Source organism: Molothrus ater, chromosome 3 (assembly GCF_012460135.2).
Source record: "Molothrus ater isolate BHLD 08-10-18 breed brown headed cowbird chromosome 3, BPBGC_Mater_1.1, whole genome shotgun sequence".
Taxonomy (NCBI): Eukaryota; Metazoa; Chordata; class Aves; order Passeriformes; family Icteridae; genus Molothrus; species Molothrus ater.
Window position 1 is genome coordinate 20,589,888 of NC_050480.2, and position 21,855 is coordinate 20,611,742.

The window sequence follows — 21,855 nt, forward strand, 5'->3', positions numbered from 1 at the left end:
AGCAAAACCAATCAGGGTAGCAGAAATTAATGTATGGAAACAAAAGTGATCATAAAGAGTAGAAACATGAATATGCAAGCTGATTGTATACATGCTGCTGCAAACAGATGGTCTTTGTCCAAAAATTCTGGAAGAACTGGCACACAAAATCCTTTGTCAAAGAGACATTCTATGCAAATGTCAGTCAGAGATGGAGCTATAATGCTTCTGTTTGGGGAAGGTGTCATGTTGATGCCAGCCAGCAGCCAAGCACCTGGGCCCTCCTCACCCCTACTAGTGGAACAGGGGAGACAACAGAAATAGCAAAAGTGAGAAAAACTCATTAAAGAAAGGGACTGGGAGAGGAGCAAATGATATAAAGGCAATCACTCCCCACCTCCCACAAGCAGACCACTGCCCAACCAATTTCTTAGCAGCAGGCCATCTTGGAAGTAAAATTCCTATCACCTCACATTTCTTCTTCTACCCTAGTTTTTATTGCTGAGCATGAGGCTATAGAGTAAGGAATATCTTTTTGTCCTAGCTGTCCCCCTGCCCAGTTTCTTGGTCCAGCCCTGGCTTACTGCTGAGGTGGGATGAGAAGTTCAACTGGGAAAAGAGAAGGGCTTGACATTGGGCAAGCTCTCTTTGGCAACAACTAAAATACTGATGTGTTCTGAATGCTGCTTTACCCCTAGATTTGAAACACAGCATTGGGGTGTTGTGAAAAAAAAATTACCTCCACCCCAGCCACAGAGGAAGGAAAAAGGATCTTGGTAATGCAGACCTATGTCTTGACGCAGTGGCGTATGAGGATTTAGAAAAGATCTTTGAAAAAATAGAAAAAGATGTGGAGCTAAATGAAAAAGGGGATAAAATGCAATGTGGATTTCCTATAGATAGCTCATCACTGTCTAGCCTCTTAGCTTTTTTTTTTTTTTTGATGAGAAAGCTGATTTTCAGGCAAAGTAAATGTGTCAGATTTTGTCTATCTGGAGTTGAGTTTAGCATTGATGTGACAACCTATGAGAAGTTGTAGGGTCAAAGGGAATGCTCATGGGAAGGATTGCAATAGATACTGCTCAGAGGAACTTGCTTATAATCCTGGGGAGGGTGCAGGCACAAAACCAATTGAATTATTTGAGAATTAGTCCTTGGACCAGCCTTGTGTTTTATTTTTGTTAATGATCTTGGCAGAAATATTAAGAATTCCTATCATAGCAGCTGGTAGTAGACATAATCAGAAAGGGAGCAGAAAGATGTTTTACAGGAAGAATGGCATGACCAAAAAGACTGAGGGAAGTGGCTTGAAATAAAATTGCTATTACAAAATGCAAAGTAGTGAACTTGAATCTCCTCTACAAAATTTTCTACTGTTCTAGTTGTTTTCAGTTGATGAGGATCAAGTCTTTCAGGCTTCTGAAAGTTTTAGGTTCCTACTGTGTGTTTGATCTTGATTTAATGATATTTTTAAGGATATAGTTTTTGGTATATGTTAGCAAAAACTCTGAAGGTACACACTGGAGTAAAAGATATATATAGCCTTAACTTAAAAGAATCTGATATGAACTGAAGTGAAACCTCAGAAAAATTGGCTTCTTAAAATCTTAACTTCTAAAGAATTAAAAAATTGAGCATAATTAAGGTCAATTGTGTACCATATATCTCTGCAAAGTGAAACCAATATCAGATTTATTACACTTACTAACAGCAGCACCATTGTGTATTTTCTTTTTCAGTTTCACTGTTAAAAGTATTTCACTTTCTGTTTGATACTTTAGAATTTATTTAACCAATTAAGAAGAGTGGAGTTAAAACATGAATTTGCAGATACAGATGAGGCTGCTGAAACAGGAGATTCTTTGAGAACATGTCAGATTGATGTTTTTGTTTCATATTTAGTGTCTGAAATTATAAAAATACTCTTTTTGCTAGCCTTTATTTTGCCTGATCATATCTATGTAACTCTGCCATGTTTTGGCAGACTATAGCACATTAAAAGCTTTGGAAAGTAAGTTTAAAATCTAAATGCAGAGAGGTAACCGTGACTGAATTACTCTCCTGGGAGGAAAATGCTCTTAGAGTGCCTATTGAAATCAGCATTATCATTTCAATACATGTCAAATATGAGTCATTTCCTAGTTTAGGCAAAATTTCTTTATAAATCTTTAAATCTTCCAGTTCTTTCAAGAAAAGGTTAAAGTACTTATGATTTAATGAGACCGCTTTACATCATAACTGTTTGACTATCAAGAGAAAACTTGTCCTTTCCAATTTGTGAAATCCTTTTATTTTCTGCACAAGTTTTTGAATACTTTACAGTTTATTTTATAAGCAAAGAACCTGAGACTTAAAAGCAGGGAGGCAAACATTTATTCTATACACTCCCTATGTATGTCTCACTAAATACAGGGTGTTCTAAACTGTATGGTCCCTAATTTTAATAAGGACATGAGAAAGCAAGAAAGCATTTTGATTTAACAAACTGCTTTGATCTCCTCTTTGAAGTCATCACTTACTATCTATTAAGAGTAGTTTGTCAGGTCCAAGAAGGGAGTGGAGAGTTTGCTTTAATTCTGCATTTTGGAGCTTCTTGTCTATTAATTGCAATTGTGTGTTGAAAATATTTGTGAGGATGCAGTCTATCCATATGGCTGGTGCTCTGCTCCTGCCAGACAGTGGAAATAAAACATGCATTACAGTCTGTCATGTATTTGAGTGTGTGTTTAAAGAACTGTTCACAGACACAATGAGCATGGAGCTGCTTCAGCTACTGTTCTGCTACTCTTGTAGGCCATTCAGGTACTGCTGCTGGACATGCAGCCTCTGTGTTCTTTGATATCAGTAAAACTTCTTTGTTTTTTCCTGCATCCAGAGGTCCTACTATGGTTCTTGCCTTTTCTCCTCGTGTTCTGTGGGTATTAGGATGCTGACTGTGTACATTTGAAAGCTCTGCTGTACCTTCAGCTTCTTGAGAAAGCAGCGTATTTCCAAGATGATTGATTCTACTCACACTGTCTCTTAAACTACTTATTTTCTTGCCTGAGTATGAGTTTGAATATATTTGCAGATTTAAATTTGCAGTCTAACAGCTGCCTCGGAACACAAGGCAAGGAACTTTGCCTGGGCTAAGATTTTAATTTCAGAAAACGCCAAAAATACAGGTTTTGTCAATGCCATCTTGATTCCCCTTCTGGAAATTGCAAATGTATTCTGTAATTGCAGTTGCAAATACCACTGAAATCTGCCCAGACTGTTATATATGGTAGGAATGGAATTAAATCTTTGTGTGGCCAGTACTGAGAGGAGGTGGTATTGAATGTTTTACAGAAGCTATGCCTTATTTGTCTATAGAGTTTCAAGATTTGAAAAGCATCAATCTTCAATTTGCTTTGCAAGAAGTTTCTTTCCTTATACAAAAATAAATTGCAGCCAATTAAATTGTATTTTTAATAATGAAAACACTCCATTAAGAATGATTTGCCTTCTTATTTTCCCCCCAGTCTCAGAACTTTCTGTCCTGCAGGTCTCAGGTACTTTTGTGTGCCCTTGAGTTGCATGGGGAGAAACTATGAGTTTGGAAGTGTCTCTTGTGTTTTTTATAGTTGTTGATACACTGAACTAAGAGGAGACTTGCTGGGTGCATCCACATTGTCACTTTTGTGTACAGGAAGAGTTCTTGTTGATCCAGGTTTGCCTTCTGTCTATTTTGAGTCTTGTTTTACTATTGAGATGCTTCCATTTGATTCCTTTTTGGAGAGACCAAGCTTGAAGTTGTACCGTGGATTATCACCATTTAGAGCACACTATTTGCAATGTGGGCAGAAGGTCCTCCAGCAGGTAGTTCTTGGCTGCACAGTGCGTGAGCAGAAAACAGGCAACTGATTGCAGCATCTTTGCTGGTAAAGATGGATTGCAAATACTGAACAATTGTCCTTTCTGCTTTATGCTGTGCAAGTTTTTTTATAAATGTTTTCACAAGGTACTTGAAACTTTTTTTGACGAGTCTAAAAACTTCATGAGTACAGCCAAATAGAAGAGCTTTTGTTTTTGTGGGTTTGTGTTTGTTTTTGGGTTTGGTTGTCTGTTTTGGGTGTTTTATTAATTTATTTTTAGAACTAATTTCTACCTTTGGTTTAGGTTTTTGTAGGTTAAAGACAGACTTAAATCAGTAGTGTGATCAAGAAATGGAAGGTGAAACTTTCAGGTTGTTCTTTGTGCAACCTCCATTATTTATGTGTGAACTCTGTCTTACATCTTGCATTAACATCTGTGTGTGCAACAAATGGAGGGTGACATAAATTACATGTGTAGATCTTGTACAACACAAAATCCATGTGTGCTGGTGGCAGTTCATAGGGGGAATCTTGTAAGACTTCACATGTATCATTTTCTCCTGGAAGCAAAGAATATTTCCTGGCTCTGAACAACTGATCGGGTTGTGTAGAAATTAGAAGGATCTGGGATGGGAGAGGGAAAGGAACTCCTCTTGTCCATGTGTTTCATTCTAGTGCCTTGGCTCAGTAATGCTCTAATTTTTGCATCATTTAAGGACTCTGTTTGATAGCTGTCTAGAAAGCCTGTCTTGGAGTATAAAAGAAGAGTACATTAATAGGAAAAACTTTGTTTTAGATGTATCATTGACTTATTTTCTGAAAATCAGTGGGTTTTGAAGCTTCTTAAGCTGGACTGTCTTGAATAGTCACTAATTGACCTGTTTTTAGTTTAATAGTCTAATTATTTTTCTTTTAATTTACAAATTGGAATATGTATAATTATAGATAAATATAATTATGAATATATATTATATATAAAAATAGATATAATTTATATCTTGGCAATGGACTCTTGTGGCAATGAGTTCCTCATATGGCATTATGGCTGTATGAAATCGTTCTTTATTTTAAATCTGCTGTCTGCCAACTTCTTTTTTTGCTGATTTCTTTTCCCAGTTTCTTTTCATTTATCATTCTTATGCTTTTTGATATTTTGATTATAGAACTTTATCACATGTTAAAATAATTTGTAAGTGAGATTTCTCCTTATATTGAAGCCATTGTGCATTTTGTTCATCCTCAGTGATATTTTCAGAAACTTTTGGGGTTAATGGAGGATGCAAGGGATAAAACTCCACTTGTTATCCCAGACACTTTGCACCACAAATTTCTAAACAATAAAGTTCTGTGGGCTTTTAAAAAATTTCTTTCCCAATAAAGAATGTTTCTTTCTTGTTCATTAGTGAGGGACACTCTATAGTAACTCTAAGACCACTTGGAGCAGCGACTGTTCAGAATTTAGTGTTATGTTTACATGGACAAGAATATTTTTCTTGTCTGCTACCTTGTGGTCAACAAGACATTTAGTCTGCTACTTTGCTGCCTGTTCCTTAACAATTTTGAGATCCTTTGTACCTTTGAAGTAAGCTTTGATTTCCATTATCTGCATGTATTCACTCCATCTTTTTTTCACCTCACTAACCACTTTTCAAGCTTGTACAAAAAGTTAGGGAGCAGAGATTGTTGGAGTTAGTGATAAACTACTGTCTGTGTGAAATGTGACCATTTAATCTCTTCCAAGTTTTAAAGTTTGAAACCTTCTTGGAAAGCCATTATGTTATATTGGTCAGTTCTTCTTATCCACATGCATCTTTACTTCAAAGAATTCAAATTGGATCTTGATTTCCTTCCACAAAAGTCATGTTGCCTTTTCTAGTGTACAGTATTAACCCATGTGCTTTTCCAACCAATTCATCCAGTACAGAAGTACAGACTTGATTTCATGGATTCTCAGAAGAAAGAAGAAATGATCCAAGACTTCTTCATGCATCATGTCTATAACTTTAATTTCTGCATTGTTCTTTTCTCTTTGTAGGGTTAATTGAAAATAGGTCAGAGGGTTTTTTTTTTGTTTCTGCTTCTTTTCTGATCTTCCATTGAATTTGAAGGTACTTTTTTTTTTTTTTTTTCCCACTGAAAAGGGCTGGAATACCAGGTTCTGTAGTATGTTTTAATACAGCCACCTCAGCTTCTTGATCAAAATTTGAGCTTTCTTTAAGGCATAGCAACACTTTTTAAGTGGTATGGTCTGTGTAATTCCTGACATTCAGGTTGAAACATCTTGGGCTTTAGATTTTAAAGACAGATGTGTTTTGTTTTATATATTTCGTCATAATTTACAGTCTATGTGCATGCTTAGTTAGGACAGTTCTAGTTTAGATACTTGATTTTTCTCCCCCAACTTTTAATTTCTTTCTCACCTTGATACTCAAATAAACTGCCTTTATTTGGATATAGGAGCAGCTGACCCTCCTTTGATTCTATCTGTTCTAGAAAAGGGTTTCGATTTGGAATTGACCTAAATCCCTTCTTCCAAGCTCTGTTTGTGTGCAGAGTCATGCAGCCTTGCTTGTCTGACCCTTTGTGATACTGGCAGCATTTCAAAGATTGGCACTGGCTTTTTATCTTCTGCCTCCTGAATAAAAGCCAAAATATTTTCGTCTCAAACCTCTCTTCTCTCCTTTCAGGTGGTGTTTAGGTGTATCCTTGCTATTGACTGATTGTAGATGGCCCATCTATCTTGTGAGGGTCATCCTTGTTGCACTTCTAAGCAAATCATGATGTGGTATTCAGTGGCAGCATACAATAAACCATCAACATTGCTCCAAATCTGACATTTCAGAACTTTAAACTTCTGTTTCTTTACATTGAAATTCTTACCCTTGAAGATTTATCGTCAGTACTCAGAGGTATGTGCCTTTTTCTTTCCAGCTTGATGACCATGTCTCATGTGACTTGAGTGGTTCTTTAAATCAAGGCTGGTCAAAAGAAAAAGTCTGTTGTCTTTCTGAGCTTCTCTGGTTACTGCTTGCTTGTGCCTTATGTATGTATCTCTTGTCTGTAAGTCATGCACATAACAGGTTGCATTGCCACTCTTCTGCTGGACTTCTGAGTGCATTTAATTATGTTTGAAGGGCCTTTATCCTTTTTCTAAAACTGTGTTTATTGACATCCTTCTCTGTGCTGTTCAGTAATCTTTGTGGCTTTTCTTTGCCTTAACTTGAGGCCTGTGCTCTAAAGTGCTCAAGAGATCACTATGAACTTTATAAGTAGCCTCCCCTGGTCATCTCCTGGCCCATCTCTAGCAAAATGTAGTTGAGGGAGCTGATGCATAAACGATTTCATTTAACTTTTTCCAAAAATAAACTACTGACAATAAGCTACCAAAACACTGTCCTCCAAAGTCCCTTTTGGTCTGAGTGGAATTAACAGCACAGTTTGGATCTCTGCAAAGCTTGGCTGCTAAGATGCTTAGTAACGGTGGAAAAAAGCAGTTATTATAAAAAATGAAAATTGAAGCTTACAGTGAATTGCCATCAAAAAGAGTGTTGGAGAGTTAGAGTACAAAGGAGTGGTTGAATGACCATTTCTAAAGGACTTTGTGATGGATGGAAGAAAGCAGGGCACAGAGGAGGAGGGAAAGGCCTGAAGTAAGGTTGTGGGGAAGAATATGAAAAGAATCAAAGACAGACTTTTGTGGCTCCTTGACCATGAAAAGAAGCTAAGCCCTGAAAGAAGAGATGAGACTTTATTTGCAAAAATCCCTTAACTGGATACATGGAACTTTTTGTGGCAAGGCATTCAGAGGGCAGAAATAATTGCTTTCTTATGTAAATCATCCCCCCAAAAAGACAGAGGAATGGATTTTCAACTTTTCAGTCCCAGCAGACCTGTTCAGTTCTGTTTTGTAGAACCAGTGTATTCTTGCATTAAATTTGGGAATTACTGAGGAGTCATAGTACTGAGAGGTGTAAAATGGTGCAAAATCTTCAGATATAATCAGTTTAAAAGACTAAAATTTAATATGCAGCTGATAGTGTCATAAAAGGTTAATAATTGTACATTAGTAACAGTGCCCCTCATTTGTGCGGGTATCTGCTTATTCTTTGACTAGTGAAGCAGAAGACTTTATTCAGAAGGGACATTTCATTTGACATCCACATCTCATCCCTAATTTACATGATTACAAGTAGTTCGTGAAAATTCTGAATCAGTGGTTTTACTATATTTTAAATGGAGGGGGCAGAGAGAAAATATGCATTGTTAGGAGATTATCTAAAATGTACTTTCTGACCTTTTGCTTCAGTTAATTGTGGCAAGTCTGTGTAACTGTTTTAGCTACTAAAAAGCAGCTTGTTGAATCCTTAATACTTGTCTCCTTTCATGTTACTGTAGTGATCATCGAATGTTGGAGCTGATTTCTTCTGTGATTTGGGGAAAATAGAATCATTATGCAGCAAGAAAGCAATTGTTCTTCATGCATTTTCAGATCTGGCGACTAGGATCCTCTCTTTTTTTTTTTTTTTTTTGTTTGGAACTCATTTACAGCATAGGTGTCACTTGTTAAAGCTTCCCATGTAAAAAGAATAGAGTTTGGTCAATGGTTAAAATAGTAGTTGTAGCAAAGCTTTTTTCTAATTTCCTTCAGTTTCTAACAGAATCTCTATTTGCAGTTTTGCTCTCTTGGCTTCTCTCTGACACTCCCCTGGCCCGATGTGTTCTGTCCTGAGGAATCAGTAACAGATTGATACAGCTCTACTGACCCTGGCAATAAAGGATATTGGTGCAGTGCTGGTTGGGGTAGAAAGTGGAATAGCTGTAATTAACCATTTTAATACTTCTTCATACTAATTAAATGCTTTCAAACTATGGGTCAACAAAAGATTAAGCGAAAATTGCCAATCTATACTTGGAATGATTACTCTGTGCAAAAGAATTGCTAATCTCCGATTCAATGTTGATTCTAAAGCAGTGTCTACTTTTTAAAATACTGATTCTTTAAAAATATAGTCCATTTCAAAAGCTGTCTCTTTTCACATGGATCTTTCTTTGTCTCCAGCCTAGTTCATTAGATACTTGAATGTGGGTTACACCACTCAGTTTCTAATACAGTACTAAAATTACCCCATATGAAAAATGAACAATTTGTATGTTTCTTATGTTGGATCCTTCTGCTTGCTGTCACTTGCATTTTTGCATCTTGAAGGTTTTGTTAATGAAATAGCTCTTAGTTTTTCTTAAGCTTGTAAACTGCCTTATGGATCAGTCTGTGTTCCAGTTGCTTTTTGATTTTGCTGTTTAGGGTCAAATTTATATTAATAAATGGCTTAAACTTGAACAGAGTTAATTGTTTCAGGAGCATTTCAGGGTTCCTTTCCCCTTACACCCTCCCCCCCCTTTTTTTAATTTTAAATTTATGTTGTTCTTCAGGGAATTCAAGCTGAACTAGTGGATCTATGCATGACAAGAAAGACTTGGATTGAAGGAAAACCATTTCCCACTGAGAAGGGATTAACATTGTAGGAGATAGTGAAAAAGAAAAGTAAAGGAGGGCAAAGAGAAAAGCTAAATATCTTTTATACAAATGCTAGGAGCATATGTAATAAGACTGCTGAATGGGAGTGACATGTTTTCAAGGATAAGAAAGATATTATTGGAATGAGACAGACAACCAGGAAAATGAAGGGGGATTTAAAATGCCAAGATACACAGTTTCAGTGAAGGGAGAGCTAATATTAAGCTGAAAGAGATGTAACAATATTGCTGAGGGATAATACTCTATCAGCAGTAGGAAACACTCCTGTTCTCACCCCCTCAATTTTAATTTTTTTCTTTAACTACATTTTTTAAAAACTAAGTTTAGAGGTTTGCATGCAAGCTAAGGACAGTTTAGTGTAGTTGTGATTCTTGGCTGTTGTACCAGACTTGCTGGTGGTCAGAAAAAAAGCCCTGGCCATAAAAGTATTTAAGACAGGCAATGGTCCCTAAGAAAACCAGAACTTTGATTTGAAGAATGCTGGTGTACTGAAGAGAAGACAGTAAGGAGAGAGATTGTTAGAGATCAGTTATGATATGAACTGTATTAAAACTACAAATGAGAGCATGTTTCTGCTGTTGCTGTAAGATTGCTCTTTATGCTGTTAATGAAGCAGTGGAGAATACTGTCACAGTTATGGAAAAGTTTTAACTGTCAATCTGTATGTGGAGACAAGAAGCAAAATCAGATGATCAAAAATCATGAAATTTGAAATGGTTGTGGGGTGGGGGTTTGGGCTAGATGGAGAAGCAGCCCTAAAGTTATTGATTTTAGCAAAGCGAACTTTGAAGGAAAGCAAAATGCTCCTGGGGTTTTTGCCTGCAATCTTGTGATGAATGGGAAATCCACTCCACACAAGTAGAGAGTACATAGTGTATAAAACACGTAGAGAGGTTGCAATTAAAATTCATCCCAGTTAAGTCAAGAAAAGGAAAGGCCGATATGGGCCTGAGGCAAAAGAAGGAAAGGCAAAGAGACAACTTGCCCCTCCCGACCTTATGCTTTTTCCTTCCCCTTCGTTGTTCTTTACCATTTCTTCTGCTGTCCCTTTATCTTCTCCAGCCCTTCTGTTTTAAGATAGTTCTGTCACTGTAGTCCCCTGATGAGGTTTCTTCCTCAAGTCTCTTGTTTTTTTTCACACTGCATTTCTCAGAGTGTGGGCATAACTGTTCAGAGTGCTCATAACGTGGGCAGGAGTCTTTCTCCCCTCTTCTCCACAAAATCACACTATGCATCCCCTTAAACATGATTGCAAGCTGCATATAGTAGACATTTTTTTTCTTTCCTAACTTCTTTTATCTGTTTGTGAATCTGGGATGATTTCAATTCACTGTGTAGCAAGGGAAGCCCGAGCTGGGAAGGGCAAGCATGGGAGAATATAACAACTGGTATAGATGGTGTGGAAATATGAAAATCTTTAGAAAAAGACACTGTGTTGTGCTGGCAGGATTTCTCTGAGAGACGAGAGTGAAACAAACACAAACGTGGTTGCAAGTGGTATTCCTTTCTTTTGTGTAAAGTTAGGACACAAATTATGTCTGCTTTTGGGATCCTCTGTGCGAGTTGCTTTATTGTTCAATCTCCCACATACATGCATTATCAGACATTTGTTTCAAAGAACAAATGTGAGGAAGAAAGTATATTTAACTTATTAGAGGTCTGAATCTGGGCAGGTGTAAAAGGACATTGCTGAAGCTGAAGGCAATTTGTAGTAGCTGAAGATCTGCCCCTTAACTAATGCAAACAGTTTGAACAAATTTTGATCTCGCATTTTATTTTTAAAAGGTGAACAAAGATTATAATGGCAGAAGCACATTTTGGGGAGAGATTTAATGGGACATTAGTGGGAGATTAAATGGTCTATTTCTGTCAATCTGTACTCTCTCTCTTTTCTTTTTTAAGTTGCAGTGATTTGTTAACTGTAGGAATTGGCAACAGGCAGAGAGGATGACCATGTGGTCTTATAGCATTCAGCTGATGCCCTGTTTCTGAACATGGTATGAGGGATCATAAAGTTTAGTTCCATGTGTATTGTGATGATAGTTGCATCTATATTTAAAGCTTTCTGTCACTGAAGCACTCTTGGTGTTGTCAGATGTCTATTGGACTGGATGAGCTGCAACTTCTTGCAATTGAATGTCAATAAGACCAAAGCAATTTTGGTTGATTCATAGCACCAGCTTAAGCATATTCACTTGCACAGATTACATTTGACAGATAGTTACCTTCAGCTGAACTCTGTGGTTAGAATCCTTGGTATATTCTTGACAGTGAGCTTAGAGCTGATGCCTTATGTTTATTTCATATCCTGTTTTTGCCTTCCTAATACTGCATGTGTATGTCTACATTTAAATAAACTCACAGCTGAAGTACTAGTCACTCCACTTGTTATCTCTGGACAGAATGTTGTGATGAGTCAATTTTGGTATTTAAGAAATGGTGTTTTTTTCCCATTTAGACAGTTTTAATTTCAAAAGCTATCTAATGAAAGATTTTATTTTATCGGGAACTTCTGGAAAAGTGTCTGTCAAAGTCTAACAAGAAGAGGATAAGAAAAAGAAGAGGTAGAGGATATGCGCAAAGATGAAAAAGCATTATTCTCTTTGGAATGTTTTTCTGGTATTCTATCAGTTTTCTGGCTGCAGGGAAATATAGTCAGCACAGGTGTTCTTACCCTATTATGTTAGTGAAACTTAAAATTGTCTGGATTCTGCAACAAAATTGTGCACAGTGTCATCAAATACTGATGTGTGTTAGCATTCCCTATAAATTTTCCAAAGAAAGGCATCTTTCCTTGTAATTTCTCATAACAGTTCTAAAATAGTCTGGGTTAAAATAGTTTCAATCCTTGATTCAGTTAGTTGATCCTGTTTATGGTGAACTTGCTTGCATTGAAACTTCATTTGGAACATACTGAAGAATCAAAGTTTTGAATTATTTCAAACCATTTCTCTGTGTGGGTTCTTAGTCAGCTTAAGGCACCATCCTGATTTTGAAGTAAAAATCAGTGATTTAACACCAAATGCCTTGTACATATATTGTTTCCACTCACAAATTCAGTTTCTGTTCTTAAAAGCAAGGGTGATTTTCCTATAGAGCTTAAGGAGGTTCTGAATGGGAGATTTTTTAAATTCCACCTTTCAATGAATAATAGGATTGCAGCATCCTTGAGTTTTGATATGAATCAACCTAAAATAAAATACTTAAAATAAAATGTTTCTAGTTGCATATTTCAGGTAGACTGATGTGTTCTGGTGAGAGGACAGAATTGACTCTGTAGTTTTGGCAAGAGTTAGATAATGAATCACGGCCTAGAACTATATTGGCAGGTCTTCCTTCTAAAAATGACAGAGTGGTTAGAAGTGAAGGAATTTCCCCTAACCATGGATGGTAACTTAAGCACCTTCTTTTTGAAAATCATCATAATAAAGTCCCAGGCCATGTTGTTACTTATGTTAGTGGTGGCAATGAAAAGCTTTGAGCCCTCTTTGTTTCCTTCCTGTAAAATGCTGTTTGTCCTGAGAACTAAATATGTGCGAAAAACATCACATTGAAACCTCCATAGTAGCCAGGGTTGCACCTTGCCTCTGTCACCTTCTGTTCTTTTCCTTCAGACTTGCAGCTAAGTTGCTTCCAAGGTCTGAAGTACAGAGGCGTGAATTTGGGTTTGCCTGGGGACATGGAGTTCTTACAGCTCAAAAACTATGTTTTTGCCATGTGAAGCTAGTATAGTATTTGAATGTGGAAGGAGAGGAATTTAGAAATGTGAGTAAATAATTTAATAAGAGCAGATAAAATTGATTTTATTTTGTTTATAGCTTTTGCATTTGCTATTGGGCGAACCAACTAAAAATGGACTGAAGATTTGAAATTGTGACAGGATTGTAGCTGGAGCAGCACAAGCTTCACTGGCAAACTCGTCAGGCAGTTCTTTTGCTGGTGCAGAAGGTGCCATTTGTCTGTCAAGTGTTATGCAGATAAATTGTCTGAGCTGGGTTGTCCTCTTGGATATTATTCTTTAGTTTCCACAGCCCTCCCTCCCCCAAACCCCTTGTCCCTATTAACATGGTTATTAGTGTCTTTGCTGGTCTGTTTGAGAACAAGTTCATAGACAAATTCCTCCTGACATATCCTTGTTCTCATATGTTTGCTACATAAATTCATTATCTCTTGCCAAGCTTTAGATCTGCCAAGTTCCCTCTGTTGTCTCAATTTTCATTCCAGATAAAAAAAAAATTAAATGCAAAGCACAAAACACTAGAAATGAACTATTTTTATTGTAAAGGTTGTAAGCTTTATCTCTGAGAGAGGGAAAAATAAAAAAAAGACCACAGGAGACTTTGACGTATGTAAAACATCTGCCCAAACATCTCTAGCAATAACGCCATCACAGTGATAGTTCTTATTCTTGACTTATCCATTCAGCTAAGGTTTTAAATTTGGGTTAGGCTTCATTTTGTACTTTGTAAGGATGGCTAAGCCATATGGGACTGTAGAAGCAGGCTCTGTACTAGTGCTGGTGAGTAATGTGTGGAGTAGAAGATGGCTAAGAGTGATGTGGTATCCTGACTCATCTGCAGAGGTTAAACTGTGGGAACCTCTTTAGTTTTTGAAGCAGTCATAAGGTGGGTGATAGATTACCTGCAGGGTTGGGAAGAGTAGAGGAGTTTTGGGGTCTTGGGGTCATAGAACCATAGAATATCCTGAGTTGGACCAGACCCACACAGATCATAGAAGTCCAACTCTTGGCCCTGCATAGCACCAGCCCCAAGAGTGCCTGAGAGCATTGCCCAAACACTTCTTGAGCTCTGTCAGGCTTGGCCTGTGACCACTTCCCTGGGCATCCTGTTCCAGAGCCCAACCACCCTCTGGGTGATGAACCTTGTCTGTGTCTGGCCTTCGTCTCCCCTGACACAGCTTCATGCCATTCTCTTGGGCCCTGTCTCTGATCACCAGAGAAGAGATCAGTGCCTGCCCCTCTCCTTTCCAGGTTAACCTGATTTGTTCCCTGTTTGTATTAGTGTTTGAGAAAAATAATACTTGGGGGCAAGAATCTGGTCCCACCTGTATTCACTGCATTTATCACATTGTTTGGGGTTTTTGTTGCTGTTGTTTTTTTCTTTTTTGTTTGGTTATTCTTTTTAAAGCTAAATGTAAATATAGTAGACAAAAAAGAGGAAGTAAAAATTAGTCGAATAATGCAAAATGAGAATAAGACAAAAATGAGGGCTAGGGAAGGTTCCTTTAAAATGAATGTTCAAGGTATGTAAATTCTGCAATTTATTCAGTGAGGAAAGGTGTTGAATTGTGGCAGAAAGTTGTCTGCTGTTTCTGATTCATCAATTTAGGGATGCATAGGTGCTCAGATTAATAAAAAAATATATGAAATGCTACAATAAAGTTTTTGGTCACTAGCTCTGCTTAAATGACAGCTGAAAGTAAGCCTGGATTCATGCTAGTGGTTTCATCCTGGTTTTTCCCCCAAAATTCTTTTGCTTAGTCCATATCACTGATCTTTCCTCTTTACAGAAAAATCATTTATGAAATATTAAAGCTGTGTGGAAGCCTTTGTAATTGCAGCTTCAGCAGGATTTGCAATTATGCAAGAAAATACTGAAATACATACCTGTGTGTATCTCCTCTCTTTGATATGCAAAAGCCCTTTACTCTTGCTTTATTAGCTGTTACATTTCTGTTTCTCACCTGCTTTTGCAGAGGAAATACATGAACCCACATGTCCCCCAGTGGTAAATATGCTGTAGATCTTTATATGGGCAGGCAAAAGGAGCATATTGAGACAGGTTGAAGGTGAAAAAGATTTTTATGCTCAAGTTTCTGATTACACCATTATAGTAGCATCACTAATTCCCCTCCTTCCACCTATTGTCTTCTTTCCTCTGTTGTCATCAGTGGCCACTGTTGATTTGTTGACTCTATTAAAGTATTCAAGGAAGCCACAGGCCTGTCATTTTGGTCATAACCTTAATCTGTTTTCTCACCTTGGGAGAAAATGTGTTAATACACTGTCTGTTTCTATAGAATGGACTCATTGAGAAAGTTCCTGACACAAATCTGCAATACATTCAGAAGGAAAAAAAGGTTTTCTGAATCTTGATTAGTTTAACAGATAGCAAGCCATATTTAGCTGGAAATTTTTATAAGAACCACACCAAATTAAGTAACAGTAAGCGATTGTAATGGTACGTTGTGTAGTAATTTTTGAGCTGGGTGAGTTGCAGCTCCTCCTCATTTCTCATAATCTCTGATTCCTTGTTATTTCTGAATGATTAAGCAAATCATTTATGCTAACTTCTGCTTTAATGTACATCTCTGTAAAGCCTGTGTAACTTTATTGATTCTGGAGTTGCTTTAGTTTTTAATACAAGTAAAGGGAGGGGTCATTCCTGCTAGCTTGCTGATTTGGAAAATAAATTGAGCTTCCCCCCCACCTCCCCATTTTTTTCTGCCTTACAGATAAATGGTATAGCTACCTAACTGCTTCTCATAAAACATTTTTAAATTCTTCATATTGTGTATCATCTTCTTTATAATAGTTGTTTCTAGTTCTGAGTAACTGCCTGCTGTGCAAATAGGGCGTATTTTAAGGAAAATGAAAACAGACTTGCGTTTTCTTACAGCTTATTTTCTGTTCTCTTATTTGGGGAGTATTTGGGTATTTTTCTTGTATTTGAGAAACTGACATTGTGTTTTAGTTTGTATTAAGTTTTTAAATTCAACTTGCATTTGCAAACTAGCTAAATTTGCATCTTTAACTTAAAAATTTGCTTTAAAAATTTTTAGTATACAGATAAATGGTTTTTTGAATAATCTTGTTCATGTCAGTTATATATTGTATATCCCTGAACTGCTCCTTTTTAATCTTATTTGAAAACAGTGGTGTCCATTACATGTACTGGAATGTAGTAATTTCCTAGTATTGAGAGATGTGGTTTTGGTCCTTGTTTTATCTGTGTCGGTCAGTCCTGCCCCTCCATCTGAGACTTTGTGTGATGGTCTGAATAGCTGTAAGAGCTGAAGTTGCAGTTGAAGTGGTTGCCATCACTAAGTTGGCTGGAAAACTAAGTAGGCCAAGGTTGGTATCATTTGGCTTAAATGACTGGAAAAGATTTTTTTTCTATTCCTTTCATTTTTGGTGCCAGAGTTCCCTCTGTTGTGGAACTCCTCATTTATGGCCTGCAAATCTGGGAAGCAATCCTTCTGTTCTAATAATCTGTCTTGCCAGACATTTTGATCTAGTTATTAAAACAAAAGATGATGAAAGGAAATGTTAGGATTAAAATGTATTTTATGGTTGCTAGAAGCTCTTATTAGTAAGGGTAAAAAGAATGTATATTCAACCAGTGGAGAAGATTAATGTTGTCTTGAAATAACTCCCTATAATTTATCTGTAATATTTTAATAAATCTTTCCCATGCCAATAAATATTGGAATAGGAAAGATAACATAAAGGATAAGGTTGTACTAACTGGAAAACAGGTGTCTTTGAAGCCTATACTAATTACAAATGAAAATATTTGGGAATGAGGCTACTGCCTCTGTTGGTTGTGTGTCATTTAGTGCTGTAAAGGCTTTGATCTCTGGTTAGTGATCTTTAGCTCTGCTGTGATACATTTAAGGATTCTTAGGGATTTTTTTTTAATCAACTATAAAGAATTCTTTTCTATGTCTCTCCTTCCTATCTTATTTATTAGAAATCATTTTCCATTAGGTATTTGGGTGGTATTAATATTAGGACCAAGTTGTGATGGAAAAATCTTACTAATGCAAAAAGATCATAGTGTTCACTGAAAAAAGGTTCCATTAACTTCATTTATTTTGGCTGAAATGGTGCAATTCAATTCCACAAGGAAGAAACTAAAATTGTCTCAGTTGCCTTTATATATATGTAAGAGGACATTTTGATGACAGGATGATTAATGCGTGTGAAGAAAAAGCATATGTTGCTTAAGTGGGCCAGCTATCACACATGTACATTGCAAGGTAATAAATGTGGGTGTTATTATGTGACAGCCAAAACTTTGTAGATTGTAGTCTCAGAACTCCCCCAAACTGGCTTTGGCTTCAAAAGGGTCATTGTAGTTCAAAAAAGTGGAGTCAGTATAACTGTGTCTTCTACTTGGTATCCAAGTGTCTTCTGCCTCTGTTTTGATAATGAGGAATATTAAGCTTTTTTCTGTTTTTTGAAAAAAACATACTGTTAATTTTTATTGTACTAATACATATTTTTACTCTACCTATTATACTCTTTACTTGTAACTGTTGGACTGTTTTTTTATTTATATGTTGGTATACCAATATGCATTATACCTATAAATATCAGTACAATACAAGGCTTATATAAAAAAAGAGAAAGAAAGAACCCATGGTATTCTTCAGTCAAGGAGCTTCTGCTTTTTGCCATAGTCCCTTAACCAGTGCAACTGCTCTGGAGTATTTGGTTGTGATGTTTCTTTTTTGCCACACAGATTACTACAACGTAGTGGAAGTTAGGAGTTCTGTTAGCACTTTATATGTGAAAATACTGGCTTTTGTTTGAATGACAGTTCTGCCTGATCCAAGTGGCAAAATTGATGTTAAATTTCATTGTTGTGTTTTTGTGGGTAGGATCTGAAGAGCACAGATCTTTAGGTAAGAAAATAAAATTATAATAAATTTCCTGTACCTGTCTCATTAGCAATAACATGGGCACAATCCTGTGCTACATGTTATCTGGAATGACCCTTTCTTGAACAGGGAGGTTGTACCACATGATCCACTGTGGTCCCTTCCAAGCTTACCCAATCTGTGATTTTGTGATTCTGCAGTACTGTGACCCATATGGCAGGGAAGCTTTCCTTGCTAGGAAGTGGTTTTATTTGGTATTGCTGTCTCTGATGCACAATTTGTTTGTGCTAGAGAACTATAAGCTTAACTTGGGATGCACTGAAGGAATTTGCCTGTCAGCTCTTTTGGCCCTGTACCTCTCATCTTTGAAACTCTTCCAGGTCATACCAAGAGTGCTATTAGAGGAAAGAGTATTGATATCTTTCACCACCTCAGTTCACCATCAAATGGATTTTCCATTGCTTGGAGTTGGTATTAGGTTCTATGTTGGCAGATGCTGATGTAGTTTCAGAGCAAATGGATCTTAGTAACTAATCCTTGCCACCTCCTTGAGAGGCGATTTGCTGTATCTGACAGATGGGAAAGCACAGGACTGAGAGGTGGTTGCAGAGCTGGGATTAGAGTGCTGATGTCCCAGGCTTCTGGTCCTGTGCTCTGCACAACCACAAAGCCAACCTTTCCTACCCATCTCTTGTTACTCTCTTGGGAAAATTCATATTGAACGTTATTAGTAAGGACAACTGGGGAATAATCCTGTTGTCCTAGTCAGGAGAGAAAGTCTTCTTTTAGTTCTGTGCTATTGTATGGAATTTAATGCTAATGGTCAGGAGACCTTAAATAACTACATCAAACAGCCCAATTGGTGCCAGTCTTTTCTTATTTAACGTAGTCTAAACTGACACCAAACTTTGAGACCTCCTCTCCTCCCACTGTGGAGAGCCACTGGGATTTTTTATACCACACATGGTTTCCCTCCTACATTTTCCTCCCATGTCAGATATTCATACCCCCTTTAATAACCAGCAGGGGGATCATTACATTGAGCTACTGCCAAATGCATAATGACTGCTGCCTTTGCCTTACACAGTCACTGCACTACTGATATCCAATTCAGCATTGTAAAGTGCTTAGGGCTACCTTGGGGATGTGCTATATTAAACCCAACTATTCTAAATCCTATTTAATACAAAGAGATTGGTGGTGGGGGAGGGGGGAGGGAGATTTAAAATTGTCATTAGTCACCTATTTTCAACAAGTAAAAATACCTGGTCACTTAGGGCCCAATTCTGTCACTCTTAAGTCATGAATGAACCCCGTGATTTTAGTTTGGGGTCCATGGAGGTGAACACTGTGCTTGCCACAGGGGGAGGCAGAATTAGGTCCTATAAAGCTGTGCCTGAGACAGTAAGTTTTCAAGAAGCTGATGGGGGTGAGCGTGCCCATTTCTGAATTCCCCTCAGAAATGTTTTACAGTGGAAACAGGAAAGCGGAAACATGCTTCATATCTGACTAAAAATAAAGGTACTCTTAAACTTGTAAAAGGCAACATTTTTATTTGAATGATATGACAGAGCTGCCACAGGAGTGTTACCTGCTATAAAGAAAGCTTAAGAATTATTACCTTTATTAGACCAGTGACACTGAGCTTTAGCCATACATTTCTAACTTCTGTCCCTCTACAGAGACAATTTTCTTTTCTTAAATAAACTGTCATGCTAGTGTTAATATATTGTTGGCTCCCTCATACTCTGAGAATACTGCTGATATAAAACATGTATATGTTAGATTGGTAATAGTATCTTTAGTGTAGCTGACTAGAACAAATGTGTTTCCCTCATGGCTGTGCTAATGTGATAAAGGAAAATTGGCTGTTCATCAGCTTTTGGCTGGGTAAAGACAGTAGAGATGGAACCACATTCTTTTTTATGCATTAATACCACTGAGAACTTTTCACTAGTTATATTTCATGTGCAGGCATGTTGTGCAAAGATGTTGTAAAACATGAGATAATGCTACAAATAACAAAGTAGAAAAGCCTGTATCTTTTATGATGATAACAGTCAAACACCAAATGACAGTAACAGGCTGTAAAAAATGTGATGCAGAAAAAAATGCAATGTAACCACAATATATACGTATGCTTAGGCTCTTGCAAATAGGGCATCAGATGTTTAGAGGGCTTTGTATTAAAATTAAATAAAGAAATTGTTGTATTTAGGTCATTGATATGTCAACACAAAAGATAATTTAAAATGGAGAGATGTATTTTGAGCGGTGAAACTCATAAGCAATAACTTTTTGAACAAATCTCAAGGCTTAGTAATTATGATAATAGCCTTCAAATTTCCATCAGTGGAAGGGCAATAAATATTCCTGTCTAAATTTGGGAAATATTGACTGAATCTGGAAATGGCAATAAAGCTCAGCATACATGTTTATGTTTGAAAGTACAGTTTAAGGAGGAAAAATTCATTTGTACCATCTCCTGTGAAGCCAAAAGAAAAAAGGCCAAACAAACCCTTCCATCTTATTTCATGTTTTCTTTCTTAAAATGCTGATAGGCTCATGTTGCTCAAGGCACAGATGCTGATCATCTGAGCTCAGATTTATAGATAATTGTGTCCATTTATCTTGGTCTGAAATTTGAAAGATTTTATTGTCAGAGTAGTATTGTGTGTGCTTATATTGTGGTTTTCAAGCTGGTATTTTGTTAACTGGTAAATAAGTTCTGTCTTTCCTTTTTTTGTAACAAATTATTCTGGCTTGTAAACCTTCTGTGTCCTCACATAGGTATTGTTCTTATGGAAGCAGTAATTCCAGGTTTATTTTCTTTTGATTGGCGTGAGTGCTAAAGCACTCTAGTTTTATTTGCCTTGATAGACATGATTCACCAGGCATCTGTACCTGCAAAGTTAAAATAATGCTCTGTTAATTGGCAGCAGCAAAATGGTGTTTCAAAAGTTTAAAGCTACCAAGTTGTCATGTGAAAAATACTTTATGCAAGCTAAACATTGCTAAAACCCAAGTAATTTAAATTTTTTTTGAAAATAAACTTTCTGAAATAAAAATTTTCAATACGTCCAACTTAGTTTCTATAATTAATTTCATTAATGGGAACCTGACTATAGCCATAATACTTCTGGTTTTCATTTTGTGTGAGCCTGGTTTTTTAAATGAGAGTACTGAATTTCATATAATGTAAGGCTGAAAGGCACTCCCATATTATTAAACTTTTTCTAATTTTGGGTAACCTAAATCTAAGCATTGCTAATGCAAAAAACCCCCCAACTTTGTCAAAGCTCAGCATCTTGTGACTTTGTGGAGCTGGGAGAATGCCATAAAGGATTTCTATGAACGTTAGCTCAGATTTAAAATGAATTGGCAGGAAAGGGAGGACTTGCAGAAAACAGTACCCTGGGGTGCTGGCTGAGTGCGTATTCCTAGCCAAGGGTTCCCTGGATGAAAGGGAATTACCCGGTGGGTGTAAAGCAGATGTAGGCAGTTCCTATACCGTTCCCTTCAGCCCTTGTAGAAGGAGCATGCTTGGGTTAGGGAGGCATTTTGGGGGCTGTTGGAGGCCTGTGTTTGATTATCCTGAGCATGGTGTGCAGCCCCTTGAGGCCTGTTTGAAGTGATGTATGAGAAGAGCTGTGACAGCTGTAACATGTGCCCATGGCCCAAAGTGGTGATGGAGCTGTAACCAGCCTTGTACCTTGTGAAACACACCCACCCTCTTTTTCCTTTCTTCCCCTCCATCTCCACCAGATCCTTGTGTTGTAGTTCCTTCTTTGATTTAACCCCTGTAGAAATTTTATACTCTCTGCATCTGAGTGGTGATATGTTAATGAAAAAGAGGTAACTGCTTTCAGTAGGCACCAA

At 37.1% G+C, this 21,855-nt stretch overlaps 1 protein-coding gene across 1 annotated transcript in view; it reads left to right on the top strand.

The window, feature by feature from the left end:
• USH2A (usherin) overlaps nucleotides 1-21,855 on the top strand; it is a 375,273-nt gene that overhangs the window by 9,379 nt on the left and 344,039 nt on the right. The gene's annotated exons all lie outside the window — the stretch shown is intronic.